This window comes from Megascapheus bottae, chromosome 3, assembly GCF_031878675.1.
Source record: "Megascapheus bottae isolate mThoBot1 chromosome 3, mThoBot2.hap1, whole genome shotgun sequence".
In the NCBI taxonomy this organism is placed as follows: Eukaryota; Metazoa; Chordata; class Mammalia; order Rodentia; family Geomyidae; genus Megascapheus; species Megascapheus bottae.
The window spans coordinates 34,332,987-34,345,452 of NC_143511.1; the positions used below are offsets into that span (position 1 = coordinate 34,332,987).

The following is a 12,466-nucleotide window of genomic DNA, read 5'->3' on the forward strand; positions in this document are numbered from 1 at the left end:
CCTCATCCTTAGGGTCTTGGTGCTGACTGAAGGATTTATAACGGGAGGAAATATGGACATGAACTTGGTGTCATAAGGTGCTCTGTCTAGACAAGAATGGAAAGTAGGTGAACGGAGACAGCTATGCTTGCGCAGGGTTATGGGGAAGCTCTGGAGGAAAAGTGGAGGCAGGCCTGTAGGGAAGATGAGGAGAGTGTAATTCATCCTGGAATGCAGCTTCTGTGCAGCAGAAAATTAGCTATTTTAGTAGATTAAAGGCAAGGGCATACATGCATAAGCAGAATGCCACTCATTAATGTTCGAAAAATAAGCTAGGAAAGAAGAGGAACTCCACAACTGGACCCAAGATATTGCTTGATTGCCAGTACTAGGGCTTGAAGTCAGGGCCTGGGCACCACACCTTAAATTTTTTAGTTATTTTTCTGTGGGACATGGGGCTTGAACTCTGGGCCTGGGCACTGTCCCTTAGCTCTTCAGCTCAAGCTTCTGTGCAACTCCTGGAGCCATAGCCTAACTTCCCATTTTCTAGTGATTAATTGGAGATGAGAGTCTCACCATCTTTTGTGCCCGGGCTGGCTTTGAACTGCGATCATCTGATCTCAGCCTCCTGAATAGCTAGGATTATAGGTGTGAGCCACCGTGACTGGCATATATGTGTGTGTGTGTGTGTGTGTGTGTGTGTGTATAAACTGAGTAAAGCCTTTATTACATTGTTTGTTTGTTTTTTTTTTCTTCTTGAAATCAGCAATTTGAAGTTCCAATACTGCTTTAACCACCTCTTGGTGTCTCAGCCAAGAATACCTGTCTTAGCTCTTCCTGGAAATCCACAACAGGAATCTGCTGCTGCTGAGAATGCCTGGTGTACAAGAGCTACTCTTGGTTGCTCAGTGAGGGTGTCCTTCTATGTTTGACTTGGACTTCACCTTGAGCATATGCTGTTCTGTTCTTAGGTGTAAGTGATCTCTTGCCCTCCATGGCATTGCTGCTGCTACTCAGAACTGAGCATCAGGCACCTCCACCTTAGCTGGTGTTCTACCACTTGTGCCAGAGCTCTACTGTGGCTTTTTTTGTTTGTTTGTTTGTTTGTTTGTTTTTGCCAATCCTTGGCCTGAGCACTGTCCTTGCACTTTCTCAAGGCTAGAGCTCTACCACTTGAGCCACAGCACCACTTCCGGCTTTTTTCTATGTATGTGGTACTGAGGAGTTGAACCTGCGTCTTTGTTGCATGCTGGGCAAGCTCTCTACCACTAGGCCACCTCCCGCACCCCCTCTTTTTGGGGGGAGTGGCGGGGAAGGGATGGTTAGAGATAAGAGTCTTACAGTCTTGTTTGCAAGGGGTTGGTGTGGAGCTACAATCCTAGATCTCTGCATCCTAAGTAGTTAGGATTACAGGTGTGAGCCACCACACACAGCCTGAAGGTATTTATAAAATGTACAGTGACTATGATTCTGCTGCCCTGGGGATGAGATGAAGGTGTTTATTCTTACCAGCCTATTTATGTTGTACTGAGCATCCTCACCTGTGCAGTCAGGTAAGGGAAAAAAGGTCAGGACAGAATAGATAGAAGAAGCAAAATTATCTCTATTTAGAGACAAGGTAATTTTGTAGGAACTCCCCAGGTATCAATAAAAAGCTATTTGGACTAATTAACAAGGTTAACAGGGTCACAGGATCCAGGGATGAGGTATAAAAATAGATTGTATTTCCATATACTAGCAGTGAACTACTCAAAGGACATTCAGTTTACAATAGCATCAAAACCATGACATACTTAGGGATAAATTTAACAAATGTGTTTGAGATCTGTGCCCTGAGAACCATAGATGCAGCTGACAGTAATTACTGATGACCTAATAATGTAGGGAAAGGGAGAGAGACTAGAAGAGGAGAAAATAAACTCTCCCCTCTGCTCCTCACCGCTCACCCAGAACTGCACCCTGACACCAGATGCGGGTTTTTACACAGCAAGCATTTCTCTAGCCGACACCAGCTGGGTGTCCTACAATTTATTTCAGACACTGTCTACTAGAGCATCAGACCCCACAGGTTATGGGCTCAGACCCAAAAGATTGGTGCCCTACACATGTAGCTGCTGGCTCTGAAGTAGGACTCCCAGAATCCTTTCCTGGTGTTGACTCACTGCCGTGACAAACAGAGCCTGTTTGTCATGAAGAGTGAGGTGCGTGGGGGTGAGGGTGTGCCCGAGGCTGTGGAGCTGCACTGCCTCTGTCAGAACCATCCTCCAGGAACCTGGAGGACTAAGTGCTCTCAACCCCATCATTTTGGTGTTTACAGCAGCTTTGTCAGGGTATGTCATCAACACTGCTTCTGTTAAGTGGTGCCCCAAGTGAAAAGCCCCAACCTTCTGATCCTGTCTTTGGCTTTCTGGGGACCAACCCATCCTGAAGCTTCCAAGGGCTGCCACTCAGCAGCTAACCCAGCAGTGCATAGTAGCACACAGTAATATAGTCATGTATTAGAATGTTCAATGTTCAAAGTCCTAGCAGTCTTCTTGGTGTAGAATTAACAAACTGATATTTATTTCTGTGGATGTGTATAAGACCTGAAAGAGGCTAGATTATTTTGAAAAGGAACGAGTTGGAGAGGTTACACTGGCTCTGTTTAAGAAACGTTACAAAGTGCTTGGGACAAAGAGTTGTTGGTGTTAAGGACAGACAGGTAAATCAATAGAAGAGAATGGAAAGTTCAGAAGTAATTGAAGAATATAGTGTCCATTGTTTTTTTTTAATCAAAAGTGTTGAGGTAACTCAGTGAGAGAAAGATGATTGTTCCAAACCGTGGTACAACACAGGACATCTGTCTGGAAGAAGGTGAGCTTGAACTGCGGACTACATATGGCATGTGGAGAGCCAGAACTCTGAAAGCTGGTATTTGTCAACGAGTTTTAGGGTACATAGAACATGAATTAGTTATACTTGGAAAAAAGCTGGATACATTAGCCTTTATTTTGCCTTCAAAGGGAGGTAAACAAAAAGGCAGACCATAGCGAAAGTATTGACAAAGTATATATCTGACTGAAGATGGATACTAAAAGTATATAAGGATTTTTTTCTCTAGTATTGGGTATTGACCTCCGGATTAGAAAGGTAGAAGATGGGGCTCTGTGGGGAAGCACTTGCCTAGCATTTTGCATGATCCTGAATTTGAGCCCCAGCACTACCAGAGAAGGGCATAAGACTGAGCAGTTGTTTTATGAGAGAGGATGTATGAATGGCAAATGAGGACGTGAAAAACTGTAGCATCAGTCGTCATTAAGGGAGTCACATGTTAAGATCATGGGGTACTGGACTGGGACGAGTGTCCCCTAAAGACTCAGGGTGCTAGTGGAAGGGGGATGTAGGGGTTGGTGAAAAGATGTTATGTTACTGGGGTGTGCCCATGAAGGAGATGCTGGAGCTTTCTCTCCTCTCTGTCTTTGCCAACCAGCTGCTGGGAGTTGAACATGTTTACTTCTGCAGGTTGTACTGTGTTGTCATAGTACCCAAAGCAGTGGTGTCAACTGACACAGGCTGATGCCATATGAATGAGTGGCCATCCCAGTTGTTGGCAGAGAAGAGTACATTACTGTTGTGTGTAGAAAGTGGTATAGTCACTTTGGAAATAGTTGGACAGCTTTTGTGAACTTAGAATGTGACTCAGCAATTCTGCCTCTAGATGTTTACCCAGGCTACAATGTGGCTAATGAGAACTTGTTCAAAGTTGTTCATAGGAGCTTTATTTGTAGTTTCAACAAAGAGTGGAAATACTCAGGTGTCTGTCAGTGGGTGAGGAAATGTAAGACATGTCTGCAAGCAGATATGCAGGCGACTCCTTCTGAGAGGCCAAGCCTGAATTTATAGGGTTATGATTCCATTTACCTAAAGTGCTAAAAGAAAAGGTCAGTAACCTGGAGTGACAGGAAGTCAGAGTTCCTTTAGATTGTGAGTTGGGGATCTTCTTGGTTGTTGGATCGTTCTTGGTGGAGGTGCTATGGTTGCGTGATATAGTGATGGTGTAACATTAAAACAGGCATGTTTCATTGAGGGTGAAGTGTACCTCCATAAAGAAATGTTCCAGAAGCAACAGAAAACCCTCTGATGACTTGGATTGGATTAGGGAGGAATAGGAATGCTGTTTAAAGCCAGTTTACATTTTGGGAGGAATCCATCTCCTGTGATTGTCAAAGACATTAGGGAGCCTGGACATCTTAGGATTCTGAGCTCAGACCAACTCTGTCAGCTCGCCTAGATCTTGGGACTTCCTGGTATGTGGGCATGGTAGGTTTGATTAAAGATAGAAGAATCACCCTGAAGACTCCAGTGTGTTAAATGGTGTGCACTTCATGTCCAGGATGCATTGTGTTCCAGTGTGCCAGCATGGGTGCCATTCACGAACAGTAGACCTGATCATTGCACCAGTCTATCTTCCCAGGTGTTGTCAGACTTGTGGAAGTGTATACACATAAAAGCCTTTGGGAAACCCCTCCATTTCAAGAGGTTCTGTGGGAGGATGCACTTGTTCCCTGCAGGCCCTGCTGGGGGACATTTAGGTGTCCTTAGGTGTCCAGTACCTCCCCAATAGTCAATGCTGTGTTGGTTGGGTAAATTCTTAAAATTACCATTTTTATTTTGAAAGATAAGCACATTTGAAACCAGTAGCTTATTCCAAATTGCCCTTCAGAAAAGCTGTATTTTTCTGTAGTTTCCACTCATGCCATGTGAGTGTTATCACTTAATTGGGGTAGTGTGCTTCCGAAGGTTCTCATGGAGAGTCAGAGCAAGTCACACTGAAGTGAACAGACAGGCTCTTCAATGGCTTAGCTTTAAAAAAAAATGTTTAGCAATTAGGAGTGAGGGGAGAGCTTATTAAATAGCATAGAGTAAGTGTCATGTGTCAGGTCCTTCTGTATGTAGCTGATCCTCTCCCTTCCCTCCCCCCCAGGGACTAATGTTCTTGTGGCCAAGAAGCTTCTGTTGTTTGGCTCTTGGCCCTGTCTCTTTGTGCCTGAGCCTGGCCTTGTTTCAGATCCTGCTGGGTGGGCATTTTACATGTCAGCATGCATATGAGCATGCTGGGTGTCAGGAGGACTGAGGAGAATGTGGTGCAGCAAGACGGAAAGTCAGAAGATATGCAATTCTGAAGCCTGGCACCTGTGCTCACACTTCAGACTGCTGACCCTTCCCCTGGAGTCCATGATGAGAACGTGAAAGTGCTGACCTGGACATTTACCTAAAAGTGTTTGCAGACTGGCTGGATGGCAAGCTGGGGACAAACGTCTGTGATGTACAAGGCCAATTAGGACTGAGCAGTGGGGAAGTGTGTGGTCTCCTTCCAAGGAAGTAGCTAATTGGCCAGTCCAGCAAGCCTTTCTTTCCTGCTTTCTGATCTGGTTTATAATTGCCTGGATATTGGGCTGAGTAATACCATGAGCTCTGTTGGTGCTTGGGAAGGTAGGTGAGCTGTCATTTGTCTTGTCTTTGGAGTGTAGAGGAAGAGGAAGGGGAAATTTATGACTCCTGGCTAGCTGTGGTGTGTGTGGGCTTTCTTGTTTCTTTTGTAGGCCCACTCTTCTGGTTCTTTTGGTGTTAGCTGCTCTTCTGGTGCCCACAGGTCAGATGGAGAGAACCCTTTAGGTCTGTGTGTCTTGGTATCTGCTCCCAGGAGCCCTGAAACAGGGAGCTCCCCCCACCAGTGGTGAGGGCCTCCTGAGGGTCCCAGGTGCCTTGAACAACAGCTTGTTCTTATGGTGGAGTCCTGGGCCACTTTCAGCTTTGGAGGTTGTGCTGTCCACCCTTTCAGTGCTCAGATTTGGAATGCAAGGACAAGGCTTGTCCTCAGAGCCAGGGTGTGTGGCATACAGTAGACGCTCACTAAACATTGGTAGACTGAATGATAGAAAGGGAGTACCTGTGATTCATAAGGTGTGATGGGAAGGCTGGAGCCTCTGGGTTTATCTGGCTACTGTGACCCTGGGTGTTGCTTACTCAGGTGTTCACTCCCAGTGGGAAGCCAAAAGCAAGGGCCACTGAGACTTGTGACGACTTAGCTGGCCAGCAGCCCATCTGCTTCTCCTTCTTTGCCTTTGTGAAGTTTCAGTGGGCATTCTCACAGTGCTCATGGCCACCCCCATGAGCTGACAGGCTCACAGCCTGAGGGGAAGGACAGGATGGGTGGCTGCTTCCTTGAGGTTTTGGTTGGACAGGCTAGGTCAATGCTTTCTCGAGCAGGTAGCATTATGGATGGTGGGGGGCAGGTGTTAGAGTACAGAAGAGAAATGCTTCCCAGGAGAGACTCTACCCATGGTCCTCAAACAGCTGTATGCTCGGGGGTGGGGGGGGGTGCCTAGCATCTAGCTCTGTGCTTTGCACTTGGCTCTCAAGGAGGAGAGAGATGCTCTGTACTTTGGGGGCTTTCCTGTGAGCTTTGTCAATAAGACACTTCTTCTGTGCCTTCTTGTAAATTGACTTGACTCAAATCTATAGCCAGATAGTGACTGAGTCTAGAGCAGTAAGAGGATGATTTTATAAGACTCAGCACTGGCCGTGTCCCTGGGTTAAAGATTGATTTTGACGCAGCATCTTGTCACCTGCTAATCATTTGGTCCCCCTTCAGTAGCCAAGAGTCCCAGGGTGTCCAGAGCAGTGGAGGCCTAGAACCCCAGTTCTGGAGATGGTGGCTGAGTGGCCCACACAGTACTTGGGAGAACAGGGAGTTTGACAGGAGGATCAAAGTTGGCTGAGCACAGACAAGAGATGGACTGACTGGGGGCCCATACCTCCCTGCTTGGGCAGAAGATTTTCTAGCCACCATCAGAGAGAGAGAGAGCCAGCATCTCAGGCAGGTTCTAGAGAGTAATTTTGATTTATTTGGGCCCAGGTTTCCTGCCTGACTGTCTTGCATATCAGCTTTGAGGTCCTGCATGGTGTTGTTCTTTGTCATGCCCATTTTCATATGTGTCAGGGACTGCGGACCTTCCAGGTCTGCCTGGCCTCAGCTCTTGAGACAGAGAACTACTGAGACGGGTGGGCAGCACCACAAAGAGTTTTGTGGGCTGGCCTTTGTGCCCACTTGGGGAGTTCAGATGGAGAGTTGGTGTTTTGGAAGCAGAGCCCTTTGTGCTGAGCTATATCAAGGAACAGGTTTGTGTCAAACGAAGAGAAGTAAAGTTAGCATGTCCACATTAGGCCTTAGACCCATGCTGTCTAGGAGGGATGGTGGTCTTGTTGTTCTCCACCTTTTCCTTTGTGATGTTTCTGCTATCCAGGCACAGAGCCCCATTGTCTCTGAATTCAGAGGTACCAGGTGCCTGGAGCAAAACACTTGAGATCTTCATTCACACCTCTCTCCATACAAACCTTGCAGCTCTGGTGTGTTGGGAGAGATGGTCCTGGAACAGTTGTCTTCTGTGCTACACAGAGGACTGCAGAAGGTGTCCTCAGCCCGTCAGCACTGTAGTATGCCTGTCCTCAGCCTGTGCATCCTCCTGGTAGTTGGAGCTTGAACTGTCCGTTGTGTGGCTTGAGTTAGTTTAGTGAGGGCAGGAGACTGGCAGTTGCTCCAGGACTAAGAGACAGGTGTTATGAGAGCCTGTGGCCCTGGGCCTTGCAGTGTCAATGGTGACAGGTTGGGGAGCCTCCCTAGTGTTAGGATGTCTTGTGGATTATGGTCTGCCTGCAGTCTGGAGGAGGTGGCCCAGAGTTTGGGGGCAGCTCTTTGGATCCTCAAAGATCCAGCAACTCATTGATGTTGAAAGCATCTTGGTTGCTCTTGAGCCCTCTGAAGGGTATTTGTGTTTCCCACTGTTTGGAGAACTGGGAGTGTCTGACATTTTAGACAGTGTGTACTCTGAGTCTCACCTTGGTCTGAGATCAGGTCAGTGGTTGTAGTAGCAATTTTGCTGCTTGTTTGGATCATGCACCTGTCCCAAACCTGGGGAACATGACCATAGTGCAGATATGAAAACCAAAAGCCCCAGAGTCTTCCAAGGTTTGGCTCAGTGTTTGGAGGAGTTGTGCTAGTCTGTATTGCTAGGGGAGTTGGAATGACCATTTCTTTGCTGGGTTGTTTGGTTAAATCATAAAGAACTACTAGACATGGGTGGTGTAAAAATGACAGGCATACTTCACAGACTCCCCTGGCATTGTGGCTGCAGGATGGATACTTGAAATGCTTGATCTAAGACTGGAACTGGCTGAGGAAGATTCGAGAGGATAAATGGGAAGGGTGGTGTCAGCATGGTGCTGTGGTGGGGATTGACTCTTCTGTCCACATGGGACAGGACACCTTGATGATTCAAACCTTAGGATGTGGTTGGCTTGTGCCTGCTTCTGGGGGGGGAGAATTGCAGGTCAGGTTTAGTTCCTAGCAGTACAAGTGGGCCTCCAGGAAGAGGTGGTAGTTGAGTTCTTGAGTAGATGTTCTGGCAGATGGGTGTGTTTAAAGGTGGTTGGTGATGCCAAACTGTTTTAGCAGCACTACTTGTGGGTGTGTGGTAGAAGCTCAGGAAGCAGGCAGGGGTTCTGTCCACAAGATGGTGCCTGTGGGTCCTCACCAGGGTGTGCATCTCATCCCAAAGGTTCTGACCTGCCAGTTGTGCTAAGGCCTCACCCAGGCTTCGCGTGTGGGGTCCCTGGGTTCTACGAGTCTTTGTAGGCTGCAGTGACTTGCCTGTGGCTTGGGAGAGCAGGTGGAATTGCTGCTGTTAGATGAACCATACCAGGTGGGAGCAATGTTGAGCTGGCTGTAGTGAGAACTGAAGAGTCTAGCAGGCTGTACCTGGCACAAAGCTCCTGGTAATGTTCAGTGGTCATGCTGGTTTCTTCCCTGACTGTTGTTTCTTCTCTTCATAAATGCCTGTTCCCTTCTGACCATAGCTTTTGTCAGGATAGCTGTGGATTTAGGAAACTCCTTTCTTTTCTTATTCTTTGTACATTTATTTGGGTGTCTTGGACAGATCCTAGGGAGACTGTGAGGTGCACAGGTCAGGGAAACATACACTGAGCTTCTTACGAGTGTCAGCTGCAGGAAACTGCAGGAGACCCCATTTGGTTAGGCACAGGGTGGTAGGGTCTTTGCTGGATTTGGTGGTACCAGTGAAAAGGAGGGGCTGTCAGGCATCTTCTCTCATCTGGAACAAGATGTCTTACCAGGTAGTCCTCAAGGATTTACTTATTTCAAGAGTACCTGTTTAGAAGAGGTTGTCACATGTCTGCAGGATGGTACTGTTGATGGGGATGGTGCTATAGAAATGGCCTTGTAGCCCATCCTACTTAGTGTGTCATATGTTCTTCTCCTCAGCCTGATGGAGTGATGGAGGCCAGCTCTGATACCTCTGCCTGATGGGAGAGAACAGAGCTTCTAGGAGGGTCTGATGATCCAAGGTCATCCAAGTGAGTTTGACTCATCCTTGCTGGGTGGTGGGGCTGGACCCAGAGCATGGTAGGCTCTGCCCTCAGTCACCTCCATCCATCTGGCTCACCACATGGTGCTGTGTAGCTGGTCCTGCATCTTTGTGGGCCAGTCAGCCCAGTTCTGGCATGTTCAGGCTTCTGACAGGGGCTGCCTATTCCATTAGCCTCAGCTGAGCTCAGCACATGTGTGGCAGGAAGCCCACCTACTGATGGCAGCTCATTCAGACCTGAGGCTCAGCTGCACCTTGGCAGGAAGGGCCTTCCAGCTTGCAGGAAGGTCAACCTGGCTGGTTGCTTTTGCATGGAGCTGTGCACCTTCTGCCAGGATCTGGGCTTGTGCCTTGGCACAGGAGGCTGCGAGATAGAGCAAGAGCAGTCATCACTTGGGAGAGGAAGCATTTAACTTCCGAGGCAGCAGCACAATAGTGTCTCGCTTGCGGAGGCGGCTGAGGTAGAAGATTAGCAATTAATTTTTTATTACGTGCAAACTCCTCTTCAGTTCTGTGGAGCCAAACAGCCCTCCCATAGTGAGGGGGGCAGGCTTCCACCTCAGTTAATTTTCAGTGCTCTGCTGTTTGTCTGCTTTTGAACTGATAGGAATTGTTTATGAGTCTTTGAGGAAGACATTTAGACATGCAGTTCTCTGTATTCCTATTTGCTCCCTCTAGTTTTTACTTTTTTTCCACATTGCTAGTTATTGCGCTTCGGTCTCTGGAGTATTGTGCCTTTTATTGGAATTGCAATTACAAAATGCAGGTACCAGCCATCTTTTAGACTAGACAAGTTGTAGCATGTTGGTTTTAAGAGTAGTTTCTTTTAAGTCAAATCTTATTGTTATTATTATTATTATTATTATTATTTTTGCTGAGTTATGGGAAAATTAGAGTTGAAAAGGTCACTGTATAGAGTTGTTTCTGTAGTTTGGCCATTTTTATTGTTTACTGCAGCCTGGCTGCATTGCTATAGATGTTCCAGTAGGGGCCACTGCAAATAATGGAAACTTGATTTTTTTTTTTAAGCCAGTCGTGGGGCTCGAACTCAGGGCCTGAGCACTGTCCTTAGACTTTTCTTAAGGCTAGAGCTCTACCACTTCAGCCATAGCATCACATAGCCTTTTTCTATGTGTGTGATACTGAGGAATTGAACCTGGGTTTTTGTGCATGCTAGGCAAACACTCTACCACTATGCCAAACTCCCGGCCCTGGAAACTTGATTCTTTGGATGCATAGATTTGAACTATATTTTCTCTTGTTTCATCCATTTAGTTGGCTCAGCTGCTGCAGCTGCTGCTTCCTCCTCCTCCTCCTCCTCCTCCTCCTCCTCCTCCTCCTCTTCCTCCTCCTCTTCCTCTTCCTCTTCCTCCTCCTCCTCCTCCTCCTCCTCCTCCTCCTCCTCCTCCTCCTCCTCCTCCTCCTCCTCTTCTTCTTCTTCTTCTTCTTCTTCTTCTTCTTCTCTTTTTTCTTTTCCAGTCCTGGGCTTGAGCTCAGGGCCTGAGCAGTGTCCTTGGACTGTCTCAAGGCTAGAGCTCTACCACTCGAGCATCAGAACCACTTCCAGCTTTCTTCTATGTATGTGGTACCGAGGAATCGAACCCAGGTCTTCTTGCATGCTAGGCAAGCACCATACCACTAGGCCAAACTCCTGGCTCAGTTTCTTTTCACATTTTGCTGAGTAAATAGTGGAATACCTATGATGTCATGGTGGATGTAGGAGGATGGCTGTCTGGAAAGTAAACTTTCAAGGCAATATGGGTCTTAAAGATTCTGTCACAGTTCTGGCCGATAGTGCAGAATGGGCCTGGGGAGTTTTGCCCGGGAAGGTCTGCAGTATAACCAGGACAACTAGAGGCAAAACAGAACCATAGGTTGTCTTAGTGCAGCGTAACTATCATTGACAGTATGCAAGTGAGTGGACATAGTTATGTCCAGTAAAACTGTCCTCGGGCTGGGGAAGATTGTTTGCCAGGCAGAGGTGTGTACTCTAGATTTCATTCCCACTACTGCAAATAAACAACCTTGATTTTTTCCAAAACAAATGAGTCTGTTTGGCTTGAGGGCTAGAACCTGACTAACTACTCAGAGCACAAGGCAGGCCAGATAGTTTAAGCCAGAGCAGAGACTTTCTCTGTTTTCTTTGCAGCTATGCTTCCTCTGTAGCCTTCCGCTCCACTGGAGCCTGAAAATTTCTTTCTCGCACTGCTGGCAGGGTGTGCCTTTGACTGAGAAGCAAGCCTGTAGTGGGGGCTGTTCCTGCTCTGGCTGGAGTCTTGACCCTAAGTGGTAAGGTCTGCTTCAGGGATCTGGGTGTATTGCCCTGCCATGAAGAGTTGGGAAGGATCAAGCCTTTTATGATAGCTCCAGAGCTAAGGGTAGAAGGTGTGGGGGTCCAGTTCCATGGCTGAGGCTGTAAGAACTGAGAGCAGGAGGATCTCAGCTGTTCAAATCTGGTAAAGCTTTCTTGGAGCAAACCATTCTTCTTGGAGGGATTGGCTCTTGGATCTGGTTGCATAGTACTTGTCTTACCCCAATGGGTAAGAGGGTAGAGGATGCCAAGGGTGCAGTGTAGCTGTGGAAGGGTTTTGTGGGTGTTTCCTGTGGGCCTGAGTGAGACAGTAAATCCTGGGTGACATTTCCAAACTCTCCTGGAGAAGATATAAGCTTTCCTTTTCCCATCATCTCTTTCCTAGGCCCCTGTACTGCCTGTGAGGGCCAGGGCCCATTTCCCTGCTCTGGGAAGACTACATAAGGGCCCTGTTTGGCCAGTGGCAAGCTCTACATCTGTTGGTACAGTAAGGCTTGGTTTTGTTTCCATCCAAAACATGAGCCACTGTTTGTAGCCTTTCCATTTACTGACAACCCTTGCCAAATTAATTTTATTTAATTATCTCCCAGGGCTAAGCTTGAATACATTTTGTGTTAAATTCACAGTTTTCCCCTTTTCTAAACGAAATGGACTTAATATCCTTGTTAAAATCTGATTAAAACTAAAATTGAGTTTTTTGAAGTCTGATTATCCCATGAAATGGAATTTTTAAACCTAATTACGGATGGATTTG

The 12,466-nt window shown here is 47.0% G+C and overlaps 1 protein-coding gene and 1 pseudogene across 1 annotated transcript in view; one reads left to right on the forward strand and one right to left on the reverse strand.

Moving 5' to 3' along the window:
- The window catches only part of Mad1l1 (mitotic arrest deficient 1 like 1), a 312,487-nt gene that overhangs the window by 25,216 nt on the left and 274,805 nt on the right, over positions 1-12,466 (forward strand). The window lies entirely within an intron of this gene.
- LOC150065279 (SNRPN upstream reading frame protein pseudogene) lies at positions 769-980 on the reverse strand (annotated as a pseudogene).